The sequence below is a fragment of the Triticum urartu genome, chromosome 4, assembly GCF_003073215.2.
Source record: "Triticum urartu cultivar G1812 chromosome 4, Tu2.1, whole genome shotgun sequence".
Taxonomy (NCBI): domain Eukaryota; kingdom Viridiplantae; phylum Streptophyta; class Magnoliopsida; order Poales; family Poaceae; genus Triticum; species Triticum urartu.
Genome location: NC_053025.1, coordinates 469,127,458 through 469,148,674, shown reverse-complemented (window position 1 = coordinate 469,148,674; position 21,217 = coordinate 469,127,458).

The following is a 21,217-nucleotide window of genomic DNA, read 5'->3' as shown; positions in this document are numbered from 1 at the left end:
CGAGCTGCATAGCTCATATCCGGCGGGCTACCCAGCCGGCTTGGATGCGGAATAACTACTCTTTGTAAGCCATTGTAAGAGTGGACAAAATGGTGGAGGAGATAGGGGAGCGGCCCGGTCATGAATGGACGTGTGTCCAGAGTGGGTTTCTCGGCTTCCACACGGGTGGGTTTCATGGAGGCGTTTGAATGCGGCACGGAGGCGTGTTCAGCCGGGCGTGCCGCGAGTGGCGCCCTCGACTCTGACCTAGGACCCCGCGCCGTTCTTCCACTGACATGTGAGCTCTTTGGGTGCATGGCATGCATGTCAGTGACCCAACACAGGCAGCGCACAGTAGAGGAACCTTTGGTGGGCTAGGGCGGTCAGAAGCGGGCATTTCATAAACCGATGATTGTTCATTGAGTGTGACGTCGTCTTTTTCATGTAGATAAGCCTACTATGTTGATAGCCCGTTCGATACGTTGTGTTTCATAAAGACCGCAGCAAACATCAATGTTCTACTTATCACAGATAAGATTGATTAATACCCGTAACAATCCATGTCCTTAACAAAGGGTGCATGCACGTATAGGTTGAACGTGTGTCTTGCGTCGTGTGCTGTGTGCATGCAGGCGTGCGAGTGTTGCGTGCGTGCAAGGGTACATTTCAGTGTTGCATGCATGGGTGCATATGTGCGTGTGTTCGTGAGTGCATGTGTACATGTCAGTGTTGCACGCCAGCATGCGTGCGTGTGTATGTGTCAGTGTTGCACGCCTACATGCGTGCGTGTCTTGCGTGCATGTCTTGCATGCGTGCATGTGTACATGCAGGGTGAGGCTACACGTCCATCGACTGACTTTTTCATCTCTGATCATTAGATTTTCCAGCCGTTGGATACGAAATCAAGGGCCTCCAGTTTATCATCAAACTCCACCCCCCCTGAGCCGCCAGCCACCACCGGCTGAACCGCCAGCCCCCGCCACCCGCGGCCGGCCCGCCCTCCCCGAAACCACCCATTTATTACCATTTTTGTCCTTCATATACGCGCTGACGGGTGGGCCCTATGGTAATGTGCGCTGCTGAATGTGGACCGTTTGACTGGTCAATTGATCGTGTTATCAACAAATTACGGAGTTGTATGGTGAGCCAGTGACCGTATGATCACCCTAAAATGTACTCCTATTTTATTAACACAGTACAGACTCAAACTACCATTTCTTTCTTTCATATACGGGCTGACAGGTGGTCCCCACGGTTACGCGCCTCGATGGTGCAACACTAGTTGCACCGCGTGGAACGTTTGACTGGTCAATTGATTGTGTCATCAACAAAATATGGAGTTGTACGGGTGAGCCAGTGACCGTATAATCATGATATGTATTTGTTTAACACGGTACAGACGCAAGGGCTCATATATACACACAAGCACTCACCGCTATAAGCGCACACACGCGAACCCTACCCCTATGAGCACATTCGAGAGAGTGGGCCAGCATATATGATCTTGAGATTTTACGAAGTCACCATAGGTGCCTTGTAGTCGAGTGGAACGTCTCCTCCCACTGAACGTACGTCGCCGGAAAATACTAAAATTAACACAAGATAAATGCGAGCACTGGGACTTTAACCTTGGTGGGCTCGAGAAACCACTGTCCTCTAACCATCCAACCACATGTTGGTTAGCACGACAAAATTTATGTGGTGACCGTGATGAGCATATTCTGAAGTCCAGTGACCATATCGTTCTTTCGCTTCAAATACAATGACCGTAAGTGTCGTCAACAAAATATGGAGCACGCATCAAATGCAAAGTCCGTCAGTGTCATCAACAAAATATGGAGACGTATCGTGAGTTAGATACCATTGTACTATTGTATATGCTTATTTTCTTAGTGGCCGATTGCGTGTGTGGTGTGGTGGGCACATCATTTCTAGTTGTGGTGGGTCAACATGAAGACTCATGGGTCGGTTCCATCCTGCGCCACATATAGGTTGGACCGAGACGTGTTATACGAAGACCCATGTGGAGGACTCGGCGTACAACACGAAGCTACCAGAGTCGCGGAGGACTCTATCCCCACTGGTGATAAGCCGACTACATATGATTTGTAACCCTAGGCCCTTAGTATGTTATACAAGCTTGGGGTCTAGTTCGTCGATAGTATACACACACGCACAATGCCTGGTATTCACGTGTACTTTGTACACACCCCTATCACTAATATACAGTACTAGGAGTAGGCTCTTTCTTCAACTGCAATTGAATTCTAGCATGTGCATGTGTTTATTTCATATTATCGATCCATAGAGTGAGGGCGGTTTGAAATACATGCAATGGATGCTTTTTCAATTCATATATAAACATTAATTAGTGCACTCCATGTTGTTAGTGTGAAGCACTTTATACATTTGTCACTTGCATGGATACATTCCAAATTGCTAGCTACGAAATAGAATACATGTTGAATTCAACATAAAGGGGGTTTCGAAGATTCGAATTCATAGGAAGTGCATTCATCTATTTGAACCCGAGATAATGGCATTTGTAAATCAGATGTAAAAGGGGGCATCAATCTTTGTTGTGAGTTTGAACATGCTATATATATTCATACGCATATCTAACTTTTTTTGCAGCCAAGGAGATTATATTTGGAACCATGCATGAACTGAGGTAAGTTGCATATTTTTTAATATATACTCGTGTACAATGTATATTCAAATGTACCCCCTCCATTCCAAAATAATCGTAGCTTTAGGATTTTCAAGAGTAAAGATTTGTGAAGTTTGACAAATCGTGAAAGTTCAATTCAAGAGAACCGAAAACGTTAAATGCTTTTGCTCCCAAATATTGAGGGCTCCTTTGATTCAAAGGAATTGCATAGGATTTTTGGAGGATTTAAACCCTTAGGAATATTTCCTGTGATGCTCGTTTGATTCGTAGGATTGGCATCCTTAAGAATTTTTCCATATGATCCATTTGTACTACATTTTGGAGGAAAATTTCCATCCACTCAAACCTCTTTGTAGAATTCCTTTGTTTTTCCTATGCTATCAAACATTCTTTCAAATCCTGTAGGATACTATGGGACATGTCACCCTATTCCTGCATTTTTCCTATTCCTTCATTTTGACAATCCTATGAATCAAAGAGGCCATGAACGAAGCGCCAAATAGGCCTCTGGTCACCCGAAACCGCGCGAGACTAATGTTTTGGTGGTAGGAAATTACTGTCCTGACTCTGGCCCGTGTAGCCTATCGGCCCAATGTCCAAAGATCTAAACCGGGGTAGGTTTGTAACTTCACCAAGACGCCAGAGAAGCATTCATACGCCATGGGCGCCTACCCATGCGCTCGGCCGAAATCTATCCCGCCCACATTTGGGACACCTGACATGACTGTCCTACCCCCAGACGCAATATGTCTGAAATTTTAGATGGGGGGAAAGTGTAACACCCGGATAATTAGGCTACAGTAAAACTCTCCTAATGATGCCATGCCATCGGTGATTACTGTTGCTAAACCTTCGTTAGTTCAAACCAATCCAAAAATCAATTCAGAAAAATGGCAAACAACAAAAGTTTTTAAAAGTTGAAACAAAAATGTTCGGTGGGTGCCAAATATTGCACTGGTAATTATGGTGTAGAGGACACAATTTTACAAAATACCTAAGTGCCCTAAACTAAATAAAACAGAGAAACGAAAATAAATAAAAAGAAGAAGTGAAAATAAAACAAAAGGAGAACCCCCCTCCCCACTGGGCCAATCGGCCCAGCTGCTAGCCAGGCCGGTCCCAAACCGGCCAACCCACCCGCACGGCCACAGCTCCTGCCCCCCTGGCCCGCAACCAGCCTCGTCGCCCAGGCGGCCCAGCTCACACCGGCCGGCCCACCTGGCTCAGCTGGCCACACCCGGCCCGTCTTCCTCTGCCGCGTCCCCTTCCCCTGTTCCCCCGACCTGGGTCGGAACAGGGCGCGTCCCCGCCGAACCCCCCCTCGCCGGCGACGGGGCGAGGATAAGGCCGCCACGCCCCCGCCTCCTCGATCCCGCCTCTCAGTCGCCCCCACTCTCGCCTCGGTTCCTGTTCCTTCCCCCCCTCAGATCCACCGCGCCTCTCCCTCCTCGTTCCCCTCCGCTTCCGAGCGCCACCGACGCCATGTCTCCGGCCTAGCCATGGCCACCAAGCCCACCTCGTCGCCGCACGGTGTTTCCAAGGGCCGCCGTCGTCCGCTGCTTCGACTGGTGCAACCCGTTGGAGACCGGAGCCACCGCAACGCCCCGACGCCGCCGTCTTCCTCCTCTTCTCCGACGAGACGTGTCTCCGCTCTTCACTAACTCCGGCGACGTCCCTGCAGCTACTAAACCCCCAAGGGTCACCGTGTGTGCCGCTCGGTGAGCCCCCGCTTCCTCCCCTCTCTTTCCCGAGCATTTCCGCCACCGTAGCTCCTTTCCCCACCTCGTGCCCGAACGCGGCTCCGCCTGAGCTCGTCGTCGGCGTGGCTCCGGCAACCAAGTGGTCACGAGCCCGTGCGCAACATGTTCCCCGCAACGCGTAGGACCTCCCCCCTTTTAGTTCGCCCGTCTGCACCCTGCTGCCGCCGTTCGCCACTCACCCGACCGTGCCGCCGCCTGCGCGCGTCACCGGCGCCCTTCCGGTGACCAAATAGTCACGGGGTCGAGCCCTTTGTGCAAAGCGCGTCGCGCAGCTCCCCCTAGCCTTCCCGTTAGCCCCGAAGCGCGCTGTGTCGCCGTCTTCGTCTCACGCCCGAACCACCTCACCGCCGATGAGCTCGCCGCGCTCGATTCCGGCCACCACTGCCCGCGTAACCACCACCAACCGACGCGTCGTCGTCTCGCCGTTCTAACGCGCCCGACCGCGCTCGTTTTGGTGCCCCGTAGACGAAACCCGACGCTCGCCCGAGCCGCGCCGCCGCGTTTTGCCTCACCGGCGCCGTCCGCCGACGTGGCTAGACGGGACCCACCTTTGTGTCGCTGGCCAGTGGGCCCTGGTGGCCCAGTTGACTGGGCCTAGTCAACTGCTGACTGGGCAGCCCAGTGGCACTGACATGTGGGCCCCATGCAATAAAATGAATAAAAAGAAATAGATAAACTGCTAATTAATTAAATTAATTAGTTAAAAACTAATCTCTCACTGACTACTGGGCCCCCACCTAATAATTAACCCAGATTAGTTAGACTAAACCCCCTGTTAGTGGCCCAGACAATGACATGTGGGTCCCACTGGACCCACCTATCTGGTTTGACCTGTCAACCGACCAGTTGACCTGCTGACATCACTCTGATGTCATGCATGCGTCATCATTCACTGTTTTGGATAATGTAAGAATTAAATAACTAATTAAAATCAAAAAATGATTTAAATCTTTAGAGAATCATATCTTTTAATGCGTAACTCGGATGAAAAGTTTTATACATGAAAGTTGCTCGGAAAAATGAGACGAACCCGGATATGCAACCCGTTCGCCCGCCACGCATCCCTAGCATACCGAACACGCAACTTTCCCCCTCCGGTTCATCTGTCCGAAAACGCGAAACACCGGGAATACTTTCCCGGATGTTTTCCCCCTTCACCGGTACCACCTCATACCGCGTTAGGGCACACCTAGCATCACGCTTTGTCATGCCATGCATCATCATGCATTTTTTTGCAATATATTTATTGTTTCTTCCCCCTCTTCTCTCGCTAGACACCGAGACCGACGCCGCTGCTACCCAGTACGACTACGGAGTTAACGACCCCTCTCTCTTGCCAGAGCAACCAGGCAAGCCCCCCCTTTGATCACCATATATCGCCTACTCCTCTCTATACTGCTTGCATTAGAGTAGTGTAGCATGTTACTGCTTTCCATTAATCCTATCCTGATGCATAGCTTGTCCTTGCTACTACTGTTGTTACCTTTACCTGCAATCCTAATGCTTAGTATAGGATGCTAGTTTATCATCGGTGGCCCTACATTCTTGTCCGTCTGCCATGCTATACTATCGGGTCGTGATCACTCGGGAGGTGATCACGGGTATATACTATATACTTTATATATGATACATGTGGTGACCAAAGATGGGTCGGCTCGTAGGAGTACCCGCGAGTGGAACATTGTGGCGGAGCGACAGGGCAGGTTGAGACCACCTAGGAGAGAGGTCGGCATGGCCCTGGTCGGCGTTCGCGGTTATTTCAAAATAACACGTTTAACGAGATCTTGGTATTTGATCTGAGTCTGGCTACTAACCTATACGCACTAACCATCTACACGGGGACAGTTATGGGCACTCGATGTCGTGGTATCAGCCGAAGCCTTCGTGACGTCAACAACTGAGCGGCGCGCACCGGATTGGACTGGAACGCCTGCTAGGCTAGGTCTGCTTCCGGCCGCCCTCGCAACATGCAGGTGTGCAACGGGCGATGGGCCCAGACCCCTGCGCCATAGGATTTAGACCGGTGTGCTGACCTCTCTGTTGTGCCTAGGTAGGGCTGCGACGTGTTGATCTTCCGAGGCCGGGCATGACCCAAGAAAGTGTGTCCGGCCAAATGGGATCGAGCGTGTTGGGTTATGTGGTGCACCCCTATAGGGAAGTTAAACTGTTCGAATAGCCGTGTTCTTCGGTAACAGGACGACTTGGAGTTGTACCTTGACCTTATGACAACTAGAACCGGATACTTAATAAAACACACCCTTCCAAGTGCCAGATACAACCGGTGATCGCTCTCTCACAGGGCGACGAGGGCAGGATCATCGGTTAGGGTTATGCTATGCGATGCTACTTGGAGGACTTCAGTCTACTGTCTTCTACATGCTGCAAGACGGAGGCTGCCAGAAGCGTAGTCTTCGACAGGATTAGCTATCCCCTTCTTATTCTGGCATTCTGCAGTTCAATCCACCGATATGGCCTTTACACATATACCCATGCATATGTAGTGTAGCTCCTTGCTTGCGAGTACTTTGGATGAGTACTCACGGTTGCTTTCTCCTTCTTTTCCCCCTATCCCTTCTACTTGGTTGTCGCAACCAGATGTTGGAGCCCAAGAGCCAGACGCCACCGTCGACGACGACTACTACTACTCGGGAGGTGCCTACTACTACGTGCAGCCCGCTGACGGCGACCAGGAGTAGTTTAGGAGGATCCCACGCAGGAGGCTTGTGCCTCTTTCGATTTGTATCCCAGTTTGTGCTAGCCTTCTTAAGGCAAACTTGTTTAACTTATGTCTGTACTCAGATATTGTTGCTTCCGCTGACTCGTCTATGATCGAGCTCTTGTATTCGAGCCTTCGAGGCCCCTGGCTTGTAATATGATGCTTGTATGACTTATTTTATTTGTAGAGTTGTGTTGTGATATCTTCCTGTGAGTCCCTGATCTTGATCGTACACGTTTGCGTGTATGATTAGTGTACGATTGAATCGGGGGCGTCACAAGTTGGTATCAGAGCCAACTGCCTGTAGGAATCCCCCTTCCACACTCCTTGGCCGAAGTGGAGTCTAGACATTACAAAAAAACTTTTACTAACATGGTTGTGTGCCTTACGGGCCCACATCACCATCTGGGTGGTATTAGGATCTTTTACTCCTCGATCCTTACTCTGGGATTCTGCGCTCTCTCCTACTCGGGTTAAACGATTTTACTAACTCTAACACTAGGATCCCGTGACCATGTTCACCCCAAAGTTGGATAAGCCCTAGCTATTCTTTAGAGTAGTATTTGAACATTATCCACATTGTCATTTGACTCCTGTGAAAACATCTTTGTTTTCAGATGGAACCCACGAGGCAGGTCGTGCGCCACATGACGGCCATTGGTGCCTCAGGATCACCTGCTTGTTGGTTGAGATGATGACCTATCTGGGTTATCGCTGGCACCCTGAGTACACCGTCTATGAGGAGTACCAGGACTTCAACCAAGAGCAGTACCGCGCCATCGTCCACCTCTACTCTCGGGAGTATGACTCCACTATCGTGCTGCACACTGCTCATGGTGTTGGAGTGACTATCGACATGGCGGTCCACGATGCTGCTTATGCTGCTCTGACACGTCTTCGTGGAGAGTATCAGGAGTTGGACACCTCCCCCTTCAGGCACATTGCTATCGCATCCGATGTTGGTGCGGAGGGTTACTACACTACAGCCTACTCCACTGTCACCCGAGAGCCCTTCTACCATCAGAACCTGGTTCTGCATGCCGATGGGCTGGATAGAGCTAACCGAGCTCTTCGCCACGAGTTGTACACCACCCGTCAGCACCTGTATCGTGCTCTGATGCTGTTGCACCCCTTTGTCTGATCTGGTGATTTGCCGCGTTCTGCGATCTACCCTACCAGGACCGTGATGCCCTAGGGCGTCGGCTGGCCAGATGTGGGAGGCTACTCTCCCGCGCTTGGTCCTCTCCTGCCACCTGCGCATCGGGTTCCGCACCAGAGTATCCGCGGACCCAGGCTACTTGCGTGGAGGTCTTCCCTTCGCGTCACTACCAGCTGTCAGGCTACACCTACCTCCACAGTTCCTCCTGGGACTAATGTAGGCTTGCTTGTTAGTGTTAGCTGCATTCGCCGCGAGCCTGCGTGCCGCCTATGATGTATTAGTCTATGTACTGATCTCTGTGTACCGAACTCTATGCATGATCTCTTTTGTAAGATATGCTGACTACTATGTAGTATCTATCGTGCAGCTTTCATTGTGCATGTTTCATCATGAATGATTCTTGTCTTTGCAAATTTCTCAATGCTGAACTACCCCTATTATATATTAGCAGGATGGTTAGACCAGGTGGTCGTGGACGTGGTGGCAACCTCCCACCACCGCCTGAGTACATGGCTGGTATGATCCAACAGCTTGAGATGAATCACCAGTTCATGGAGAATATGATGGCTCAGTTTCCTCGCCCCAATATGAACCAGCAGCCAACCCCAGTAACTCTGCAGGATTTCATGCGCCTGAACCCAACTGTGTACCGCAGCTCGACTCAGCCTCTGGATGCTGATGACTGGCTCCGTGACATCACCTATGAGATGGAGTCTGCTGATGTAGCCCCTGCCAGCTATGTCACCTTTGCTTCCTTCTTCCTGAAGGGACCCGCAGCTCAGTGGTGGGACAGCCACAGGCGTACTCTGCCAGTTGGAACAATCATCACCTAGCCAGACTTCCAAGCTGCCTTCCATGCTCGCTTCATTCCTCAGGGAGTCATGGACCGTAAGAAGCGTGAGTTTCGCAACCTCACCCAAGGCAACAAGACTGTTGAAGCTTATTAGCGGGAGTTTCTTGACTTGTCCTGCTATGCTGAAAGAGGACATTGCAATTGATGCACGCAGACAGGAGAAGTTCCGTGATAGCCTTCAAGCTGACATCAAGCTCGCACTTCTAGTGCATGACTTTGCTGATTTCGCCACCCTCGTGAACAAGGCCATCAATGTCGAAACTGGTCTGCAGGAATACCAGAGCTCTCACAGGCGCAACCGTGACACGGGCTCATCTTCGGGCCCGTCCTCGCAGAAGCGCAAGATATGGATTCCCAACAGCATGTACCAGCCGAATGCACCTGCCCCAAGGCAAACCTATGCTGCACCTCGTCTGCCTGCTCCTCCAACTAGGCAGCCAAGACTTCCAGCTCCACCACCACAGGCTCCTGTTCCCACTCCCAATAATGGGTTGTGCTTCAGGTGTGGACAACCAGGGCACCGTGCTAGGGAATGCAACCAGAACCAGAATCAACTGGCCCTTCCAGCAACTGGCCGTGGAAGCAACCAGCCCCGCAACAACAGTACCAAGTCTTACGGTCGTGTTCATGCCAACCACGTTGATCTCAATGAAGTTCTAGACCAGCCCGCTACCGTGATGGGTACACTCGTAAATTCAGCACCAGCATCTGTTTTATTTGATACAGGTGCATCACATTCATTCATGTTAGAGGATTTTGCATTCATGCATGGCATTAAAAGCGAGGACCTGAACACTTTGCTATTAGTACATACTCCCGCGAGCCAATGTCGGACCTCCATGATTTGCAACAACGTCCCCGTTGAAATCGAAGGACTGGAATTCCTTGCCTCTCCCATCGTACTGAAGTCTTGTAGCATCGACCTCATTCTGGGAATGGATTGGTTGAAAGCGCATACTACTTCTATAGTTTGCGCCACTAAGGTCGTCCATCTGCTACACCCTTCTGATGAAATAATTGCTTACCAAGCTCATCTAGTTCAGAACGCCGAGGCACGGCTTTATGCCTTCAATGCGTTGAACGCTGCACCACTTGAGGGCATTGAAAACATTCCCGTTGTTCGTGAATTCCAAGACGTCTTCCCAGAAGAACTTCCAGGGATTCCCCCTGCTAGAGTTGTCGAATTCATCATCGACTTGAAACCCGGCACCACCCCTATAGCTAAACGACCCTACAAGATGCCGCCGCATGAACTCACTGAGCTTAAGGAGGAAATCGACAAATCTCTTGTCAAAGGTTTCATTCGTCCAAGTTGCTCTCCTTGGGGAGCACCTTCTCTCTTTGTTAAGAAGAAGGATGGGACAAACCGATTAGTCCAAGACTACCGCCCTATAAACCAAGCTACCATTCAAAATAAATATCCTCTTCCTCGGATCAATGATCTTTATGATCAACTGGCTAGCTCATCGGTGTTCTCCAAACTCGATTTGAGGTTGGGTTACCAACAGATCCGTGTTCGTGAAGAGGATATCCCAAAAACCGCCTTCGTGACTCGGTATGGATCATACGAGTACACCGTCATGTCATTCGGCTTAACGAATACTCCCGCCACCTTCTCTCATCTGATGAACTATATATTCATGGATTACCTCGACAAGTTCGTCATGGTTTATCTGGACGATATCCTTGTATTTTCCAAGAATGAGGAAGAACATGCTAAACATCTTCGTCTTGTGCTGGAAAAGCTTCGAGAGCACCAACTGTATGCTAAATATTCCAAGTGTGAATTCTGGCTCCCCGAAGTAACCCATCTTGGGCATGTCATCTCCAAGGATGGTATTGCCGTCAACCCTGAACGAGTTCAGGCTATTCTCGATTGGACTCCTCCGAAGAATGTCAAGCAAGTCTAAAGTTTTCTCGGTCTCGCCAGCTATTGCCGTCAATTCGTCGAGAACTTCTCCAAGATTGCCAGGCCTCTGACTAATCTGTTGCATAAGGGTGTCAAGTTCGAATGGACAGACAAGTGTCAGGAAAGTTTCCAGGCACTCAAAGACAAGTTGACTTCTGCCCCAGTGCTTGCTCCACCTGATACTAAGAAGGACTTCGTCATTTACTGCGACGCTTCTCGTCAAGGATTAGGCTGTGTCCTAATGCAAGAGCGCAGAGTGATTGCTTATGCCTCTCGTCAACTGCGCCCTCACGAAGAAAACTACCCAGTTCACGACCTCGAGCTTGCTGTTGTCATTCATGCACTGAAGCAGTGGCGACATTACCTTCTCGGTAATCATTGTGAAATCTTCACCGACCACCAAAGTCTGAAGTATCTGTTTACTCAGCCAGATCTGAACCTCCTTCAGCAAAGATGGATGGAGACTGTTGCAGACTTTGACGTGGGTATATCCTATACCCCCGGCAAGGCTAATGTAATGGCTGATGCCTTGAGCCGCAAGTCTTACTGCAACCACCTCCAGGTTCACAAAGTTCAGCCCTCGCTTGTCGAAGAATTTAGAAAGCTGAACCTCCATATTGTTCCTCCTGGAGCACTCGCTCCCCCTCCCCCGGAGATCCGCAAGATGAATCTTCTTGTTGTTACTAAGGGTTCTCTAAATACCCTGGCTGTTGTACCAGATCTCGTAACTGGTATAAAGACTATTCAAGGTTATGACTCTAAAGTCCATAAGATTAAACGCCATCTATCAGAAGGAAAGCCCTCATTCTTCACTATCACCGACGATGGCGCCTTGTACTTCAAAGGTCGCCTAGTGGTACCATGTTCGAAGAAAAACCTGGATAAGACTAAAAGGGTTACGCAAGAAGCTCATGATACGCCTCTGTCCATCCATCCTGGTAGTACAAAGATGTACCAGGATATTCGTCAAAGATTCTGGTGGTCTAATATGAAGCAGGACATTGCTCGTTATGTTGCTGAGTGTGACGTTTGTCGCCGTATCAAAGCAGAGCATCAAAGGCCTGCTGGAACTCTACAACCTATCTCTATTCCTGAATGGAAATGGGACCATGTTGAAATGGACTTCGTCACTGGATTTCCCAAATCGCAGAAAGGTAATGATGCTATTCTTGTCGTCATTGACAAGCTTTCTAAAGTTGCACATTTTCTGGCTGTCAAAGAGACAATCATTGCTAGTCAGCTTGCTACTCTCTATATGGCCAGAATTGTTTCACTTCATGGTATTCCACTGGTTATCAGTTCAGACCGTGGCAGTTTATTCACTTCAAGGTTTTGGGAGAGTTTCCAAGAAGCTATGGGAACGCACCTGTCGTTCAGTACGGCGTTTCATCCTCAGTCGCAAGGACAGGTTGAACGTGTTAACCAAGTTCTCGAAGACATGCTTCGAGCTTTTGTAATTTCCTTCAGCAAGAAATGGGAGGAATCTCTTCCATATGCTGAGTTCTCTTATAATAATAGCTATCAAGCTAGTCTGAAGATGTCCCCCTTCGAAGTGTTATATGGGCGAAAGTGCCGAACCCCTCTGAACTGGTCAGAAACTGGGGAACGTCCACTCTTTGGTCCGAATATTATCCAACAGGCCGAAGAACAAGTTCGCATTATTTGCGAGAATCTCAAGACTGCTCAGTCACGTCAGAAGAGTCAGTATGACCGTCATCATAAAGACATGCTCTATCAACCTGGCGAAAAGGCCTATCTTCGAGTTACACCAATGAAGGGTGCTCACCGCTTCGGGATCAAAGGAAAGCTAGCTCCCCGCTATATTGGTCCTTACACTATTCTCGAGAGGCGTGGAAAAGTGGCATATCAACTGGAGCTTCCACCGAACCTTTCTCAGGTTCACGATGTGTTCCACGTGTCACAGCTCCGCCGATGCTTCAAGGACCCAATCCGAGCAGTGGATCATGAAGTGCTCGAATTGCAACAGGATCTCTCCTATAAAGAGCATCCGGTCCGCATTCTCGACCAAGCTGAACGTCGCACACGTCAGAAGGCGATCAAGTTCCTCAAGGTCCAGTGGTCGAATCACTCTAAAGACGAAGCTACCTGGGAACGCGAGGATCGTCTTCGAGATGAATACCTCGCACTGTTTCCTTCTATCTCCTAAATCTCGGGATGCGATTACTTGTAGTGGAGGAGATTTGTAACGCCCGGATAATTAGGCTATAGTAAAACTCTCCTAATGATGCCATGTCATCGGTGATTACTGTTGCTAAACCTTAGTCAGTTCAAACCGATCCAAAAATCAATTCAGAAAAATGGCAAACAACAAAAGTTTTTAAAAGTTGAAACAAAAATGTTTGGTGGGTGCCAAATATTGCACTGGTAATTATGGTGTAGAGGATACAATTTTACAAAATACCTAAGTGCCCTAAACTAAATAAAACAGAGAAAAGAAAATAAATAAAAAGAAGAAGTGAAAATAAAACAAAAGGAGAACCCCCCTCCCCACTTGGCCAATCGGCCCAGCTGCTAGCCAGGCCGGTCCCAAACCGGCCAACCCACCCGCACGGCCACAGCTCCTACCCCCCTGGCCCGCAACCAGCCTGGTCGGCCCAGGCGGCCCAGCTCACACCGGCTGGCCCACCTGGCTCAGCTGGCCACACCCGGCCCGTCTTCCTCTGCCGCGTCCCCTTCCCCTATCCCCCCGACCCGGGTCGGAACAGGGCGCGTCCCCGCCGAACCACCCCTCGCCGGCGACGGGGCGAGGATAAGGCCGCCACGCCCCCGCCTCCTCGATCCCGCCTCTCACTCGCCCCCACTCTCGCCTCGGTTCCTGCGCCTTCCCCCCTCAGATCCACCGTGCCTCTCCCCCCTCGTTCCCCTTTGCTTCCGAGTGCCACCGACGCCATGCCTCCGGCCTAGCCACGGCCACCGAGCCCACCTCGCCGCCCCACGGTGTCTCCAAGGGCCGCCGTTGTCCACTTCTTCGACTGGTGCAACCCGTTGGAGAACGGAGCCACCGCAACGCCCTTGCACACCTGCATCGCCAGGAGGTGATGCGGTGGACGCGTGATGGTGGGTCCCCTGCGGCCAGTTGGCACGGGCCCACTAGTCAGGCCAGGCGAACAAGTGGAGCACGGCTATATAGCCAGTTGTAGGCCAGTAGATAGGGCATGTGATGTGTAATCTCTAAACTGAACCTCTCCCCACCTAATCTGTACCTCCTCCCTTGGCGAGAACCTTCTCCCCCAAGTCTCGATCTCATCCCCTTTCCCCTCCCGATCCAATCCTGCGAGGATGAGTTCATGACAGTTGGTAATCAGAGCTCAGGTTTTGCCCCAGAAATTTCGTTGCCCTCATATCCTCTCGATCCCGCCGTAACATCCACCGCTGCGGGTGCGGTCTTGCTCCGGCGAGATCCGCTCGAAATCCCCAGCGGGGTTGGCCTGATTTGGAGCGAGGGCGACGGCGCCGCCCAGCAAACCTTCCGCCCAGACCCGTCACATCATCACCGCCATGTCGGAATCCACGGGAGAGCTCAAAACCATGCTGCAGGCGCTCTTGAAGCGCTTCGATGAGACCAAGCTCGCGAGTGACAAGCAGCGCGAGGCCCAGATCGCGTTCAACACTCAAGTCTCCGCGGATCTGGCACACATCCGCAAGCAGCTAGACCTCACCCAAGCCGACGTCGATGAAGTTCGGCAGCAGCAGCGCGAACTACCACCTTCGCCGCCCGCAGCCAAGCGCCACCGCCCGAACACCGCCGACCACCATGACGGCGACACCCAAGCCTCTGTGGTGACTTCGCTGTAGCACGACCGCGGCGCTCGTCCTCAAGGCCCAGCCGTCCGCCTCGCCAACAATGGACCACCGCTGCTACCCACGCGACACGCCCTGTCCTACGCGGGCGTGGGGCAGACGAACGCATTCGTGGTGGGCCGCGACGCGCACATCGGGCAACGCGAGGAGTACACGGTCAAGCCACCGAAGCACGACTTTCCGCACTTTGACGGCGACGCGCCTAGCCTCTGGATCGACCGCTGCATAACCTACTTTGACCTCTATCGCGTTCCTCCACACAGCTGGGTGACAGCGGCGTCGCTCTACATCGACGGCCACGCCGCACACTGGTACCAAGCGTATTGACAGACTCATCACTCGCCGTCATGGTAGGAGTTCATTGCGGCAATCATCACTGAATTCGCGCCTGACGAATTCGAGATGGAGATGCATAAGTTGCTGCAACTACGCCAAACCAGCACCGTCGCCGAGTACCGGACGGCGTTCGAGACCCACATGTACCATTTGCTCGCCCTCGATGCGTCGCTCAAGCCCAAGTTGTTCATCACCCAATTCCTTCTGGGCTTGCGCGACAAGTTACGGGCTGCAGTTCGCCTTCAGGAGCCATCAAGCATCACGTGTGCGGCGGTGTTGGCCCGGATCATTGAAGAAGAAGCCAGCACGCAACGTGCTCGACCACGGATCATTCCGGCTGGGCGACCACCTCCTCCACCGCCGCCGCCACTGCCGCTTCCTCCTCGAGCCGTGGGGGTGCCACGGCCAGGCGGCGCTGCCGCCCCCAACGATGACCTGGCGCGCGAGCGGCAGCTGCGGGAGCACCGCCGCGCCAACGGACTCTGTTTCAAATGCGGTGATCGCTACTCCCGCGACCATCGATGCAAGCAGGCCACACAACTCCTCACGATTCAGGTGGGCGACTACGAAGAAGTACTGAGCGACGACGCGGTGCACGCCATGGACCTGCTCGATGCACCGGCTGATCAAGACCCTGAACCAGAGTGCTGCGTGCTCTCCACCCACGCGGTCGCCGGCACCGAGTCGTCGCGCACCATTCGTCTGCGCGCGCTCATCGGCAATCAAGTCATGCTGCTACTGGTGGACTCAGGGAGCACGCACAGCTTCATCTCCCAGGCGTTCGCCGAGTGCGTGCATGCCCAAACCGTTCCCGTACCCGCGGTGGAGGTCCGTGTGGCCAACGGCGAACGCATGACCTGCAACAGCATGGTGCAAGGGCTGAACTGGTGGATTCAGGGTCACCCCTTCACCACCGATATGCGTCAACTGGAGTTGGGCACCTACGACGGCGTGCTCGGCATGGATTGGTTGGAGCAGTTCAGTCCCATGAGCTGCCACTGGCTCGACAAGACGCTGACATTCGAGTACCACGGCGCAATGATCACCCTGCAAGGTGTTCGACCGAAGCAGCCCGAGCAAGTGGAGGAGATCGAGCCCGAGCAGCTGCGCAAATGGCACACCGGCAATGACATTTGGTACATGGCCGTGCTGGATTTGCCTCGCGCACCAGAGCCACCTGCAACCAAAATTCCGCCAAGTGTTCAGAGCATTCTGACGGACTTCGCCGACGTGTTCGCCGAACCAAAGGGCCTACCTCCTCACCGCCGCTACGATCACGCAATCACCCTGGTGGATGACGCGCATCCCGCCAACTCGCGCCTGTACCGCTACTCGCCCCTCCAGAAAGACGAGATCGAGCGCCAAGTCCGCGAGATGCTCGAGTCAGGCGTCATCGAGCACAGTATGAGCCCATTCGCCGCGCCTGTGCTGCTCGTCAAGAAGAAGGATGGCACCTGGCGCTTTTGCGTCGACTACCGCCGGCTCAACGACGCCACGGTCAAGAACAAATTTCCACTGCCCATCGTCGACGAGTTGCTCGATGAACTGGCGGGAGCGGCCTTCTTCTCCAAGCTGGACCTCCGCGCTGGTTACCACCAGATACGCATGCGCGCAGGCGACGAAGAGAATACGGCGTTCAAGACACACCATGGCCATTTCCACTTCAAGGTCATGCCGTTCGGACTGACGAATGCACCGGCCATGTTCCAATGCCTCATGAATGCAATCTTCACCAAGTACGTGCATAAATTCGTGATCATATTTTTGGATGACATCTTGATCTTCAGTGAAACTCTGGAGGAGCACCTGGAGCATCTTCGCCTCGTCCTCGCTCTGCTCCGCGAGCACCAGCTTTATGCCAAGGAGTCCAAGTGCTCGTTTGCTCAAGACAGCATCTCCTACCTTGGCCACATCATCTCCAAGGACGGCGTCGCCATGGACCCGGAGAAGACTCAAGCTATGGTGGCATGGCCGACCCCTTCATCTGCCACGGAGCTCCGCGGCTTCCTCGGCCTCACCGGCTACTATCGCAAGTTCATCGAGCACTACGGCATCATTGCCAAGCCGCTCACGAGCTTGCTAACCAAGAAGGGCTTCGAGTGGACCGAGAGAGCCCAGGTGGCATTTGACCTCCTCAAGCGCGCCATGGTGACTGCGCCAGTGCTCGCGCTTCCAGATTTCGCACGACCGTTCGTGATCAAGACGGACACTTGCGACACTAGCGTGGGCGCGGTGCTGGCACAGGAAGGGCACCCGGTGGCATTTCTCAACAATGCCCTAGGCGTGCGCAATCAGAGGCTGTCAGCGTACGAGAAGGAGTTCATTGCCGTCATGATGGTCGTGGAGAAGTGGCCCGCATACTTGCAACGGGGCCCGTTCACCATCATCACGGACCACAAAAGTCTTTGCAACCTGCAAGATCAGCAGCTCGCCACCGATCTGTAGGTCAAGGCCATGGCCAAGCTGGTCGGACTCCAATTCAAGTTCTGCTATCGTCGCGGCAGCGACAACGGCGCTGCGGATGCTCTCTCTCGCGTGGGTGCGTCTCTGAACCTGGATGCGCTCTCCATCTGCCAGCCCGCATGGGTTCAAGAGGTGGCGAACTCCTATGCCACGGACGCCGAGGCGCAGGATCGCCTGGCATGGCTCGTGATCCACAGCCCCGACGATGACGGGTATGAGCTATACAAGGGATTCATCCGCAAGTAGGAGCGCTTGTGGATCGGCAAGAACACGGCCTTGCGCACCAAGATCATCAGTGCTCTGCACGACAGCGCGATCGGAGGCCACTCTAGCGCGACGGCCACCTACCAGCGCATCAAGAAGCTTTTTGTGTGGGACGGCCTGAAGACCGACGTCACCGACTATGTGTGGCAGTGCCCAGTCTGTCAGCACGCCAAGCACGAGCAGTCCAAGCCAGCGGGCACGCTCGCACCCTTGCCCGTGCCGACCGCTCCCTGGCGCGACCTCACCATGGATTTCGTGGAACAATTGCCGCCATCGGAAGGATTCGATTCTATCATGGTGGTCGTGGATCGCCTCACCAAATCAGCGCACTTCATTCCGCTTCGTCATCCCTTCAAAGCTCCTCAGGTGGCCAAGGTTTTTTGGGATCACGTCATCAAGCTGCACGGCATTCCAAGCTCCATCGTCTCCGACCGCGATCACGTCTTCACCAGCGCTCTCTGGCGCGAGCTCTTTGCCAGTGCGGGCACCAAGCTGCTCTTCTCCACAGCATACCACCCCCAGACGGATGGCCAGAGCAAAGGCGTCAACCAGTGCATGGAAATGTACTTGCGTTGCGCGGTGCACGACGCGCCCAGGCAATGGCGTCGCTGGCTGCCGACCGCCGAATTCTGGTACAACTCGTCGTTCCACTCCTCGATCAAATGCTCCCCCTTCAAAGCTCTGTACGGCATCGAGCCCAACCTGGGCGCCATGGCACTCTGGGATGACAAGACGATGCACATGATCGACGGTGAGCCGTGGGACTGGGGCGTGCACACGGCAAGGCTGCGAGATCACATTCTGCGTTCCCAACACAGAGTCAAGAAGCAGGCCGATCAACATCGCACGGAGCTCTCCTTCGAGGTGGGCGACAGTGTTCTCCTCAAGCTCCAACCTTACGCACAGTCATCGATGGCGAACCGGCCCTGTGCGAAGTTGGCATACAAGTACTTTGGGCCATTCGTGGTGCTCGACAAGATTGGCAAGATGGCGTACAAGCTGGAGTTGCCGGCGGACAGCAGAATCCATCCAGTCTTCCACGTGTCCCAGCTCAAGCCGTTCACACCAAACTACACCCCGTTCTTCTCCGAGCTGCCGCGTCCTCCAGACCTCGCCGACCACGACGACGAACCGGTGGAGATCCTGGAGCGCCGCATGGTCAAGCGTGGCAGCAGTGCTCCGGTGCAGATCAAGGTGCGCTGGCGCAACGACGACACGACGGCGACGTGGGAGGACTACGACACCCTACGCCGCCGTTTTCCGCTAGCACCGGCGTGGGATGAACCTGAAGACACCGAGCAGCACGCTGCACCTGAAGACGGCGCCCGTTCTGAAGGAGTGGGGAATGTCACACCTGCATCGCCAGGAGGTGATGCGGTGGACGCGTGATGGTGGGTCCCCTGCGGCCAGTTGGCACGGGCCCGCCAGTCAAGCCAGGCGGACAAGTGGAGCACGACTATATAGCCAGTTGTAGGCCAGTAGACAGGGCATGTGATGTGTAATCTCTAAATTGAACCTCTCCCCACCTAATATGTACCTCCTCCCTTGGCGAGAACCTTCTCCCCCAAGTCTCGATCTCATCCCCTTTCCCCTCCCGATCCAATCCGGCGAGGATGAGTTTGTGACACGCCCCAACGCCGCCGTCTTCCACCTCTACTCCGACGAGACGTGTTGCCGCTCTTCACCAACTCCGGCGACGCCCCTGTAGCTACTAAACCCCCAAGGGCCACCGTGTGTGCCGCTCGGTGAGCCCCCACTTCCTCCCCTCTCTTTCCCGAGCATTTCCACCACCGTAGCTCCTTCCCCACCTTGTGCCCGAACGCGGCTCCGCCCGAGCTCGTCATCGGCGTGGCTCCGGCGACCAAGTGGTCATGAGCCCATGCGCAATGTGTTCCCCGCAACGCGTAGGACCTCCCCCCCATTTTAGTTCGCCCGTCTGCACCCTGCTGCCGCCGTTCGCCACTCACCCGACCGTGCCGCCGCCTGCGCGCGTCGCCGGCGCCCTTCCGGTGACCAAATGGTCACGGGGCCAAGCCCTTTGTGCTCAGTGCATCGCGCAGCTCCCCCCTAGCCTTCCCGTTAGCCCTGAAGCGCGCTGCGTCGCCGTCTTCGTCTCACACCCGAACCACCTCACCGCCGATGAGCTCGCCGTGCTCGATTCCGGCCACCACTGCCCGCGTAACCACCACCAACCGACGTGTCATTGTCTCGCCGTTCTAACGCGCCCGGCCGCGCTCGTTTTGGTGCCCCGTAGACGAAACCCGACGCTCGCCCGAGCCGCGCCGCCGCGTTTTGCCTCACCGGCGCCGTCTGCCGACGTGGCTAGGCGGGCCCCACCTCTGTGTCGCTGGCCAGTGGGCCCTGGTGGCCCAGTTGACTGGGTTGACCCAGTCAACTGCTGACTGGGCAGCCCAGTGGCACTGACATGCGGGCCCCATGCAATAAAACGAATAAAAAGAAATAGATAAACTGCTAATTAATTAAATTAATTAGTTAAAACCTAATCTCTCACTGACTACCGGGCCCCCACCTACTAATTAACCAGATTAGTTAGACTAAACCCCCTGTTAGTGGCCCAGACAATGACATGTGGGTCCCACTAGACCCACTTGTCTGGTTTGACTGGTCAACCGACCAGTTGACCTGCTGACATCACTCTGATGTCATGCATGCGTCATCATTCACTGTTTTGGATAATGTTAGAATTAAATAACTAATTAAAATCAGAAAATGATTTAAATCTTTAGAAAATCATATCTTTTAATCCGTAACTCGGATGAAAAAGTTTTATACATGAAAGTTGCGCAGAAAAACGAGACGAACCCGGATACGCAACCCGTTCGCCCGCCATGCATCCCTACCATACCGAACACGCAACTTTCCCCCTCCGGTTCATCTGTCCGAAAACGCGAAACACCGGGAATACTTTCCCGGATGTTTTCCCCCTTCACCGGTACCACCTCGTACCGCGTTAGGGCACACCTAGCATCACGCTTTGTCATGTCATGCATCGTCATGCATTTGTTTGCAATATATTTATTGTTTCTTCCCCCTCTTCTCTCGCTAGACACCGAGACCGACGCCTCTGCTACCCAGTACGACTATGGAGTTGACGACCCCTCTCTCTTGCCAGAGCAACCAGGCAAGCCCCCCCTTTGATCACCAGATATCGCCTACTCTTCTCTATACTGCTTGCATTAGAGTAGTGTAGCATGTTACTGCTTTCCATTAATCCTATCCTGATGCATAGCCTGTCCTTGCTACTATTGTTGTTACCTTTACCTG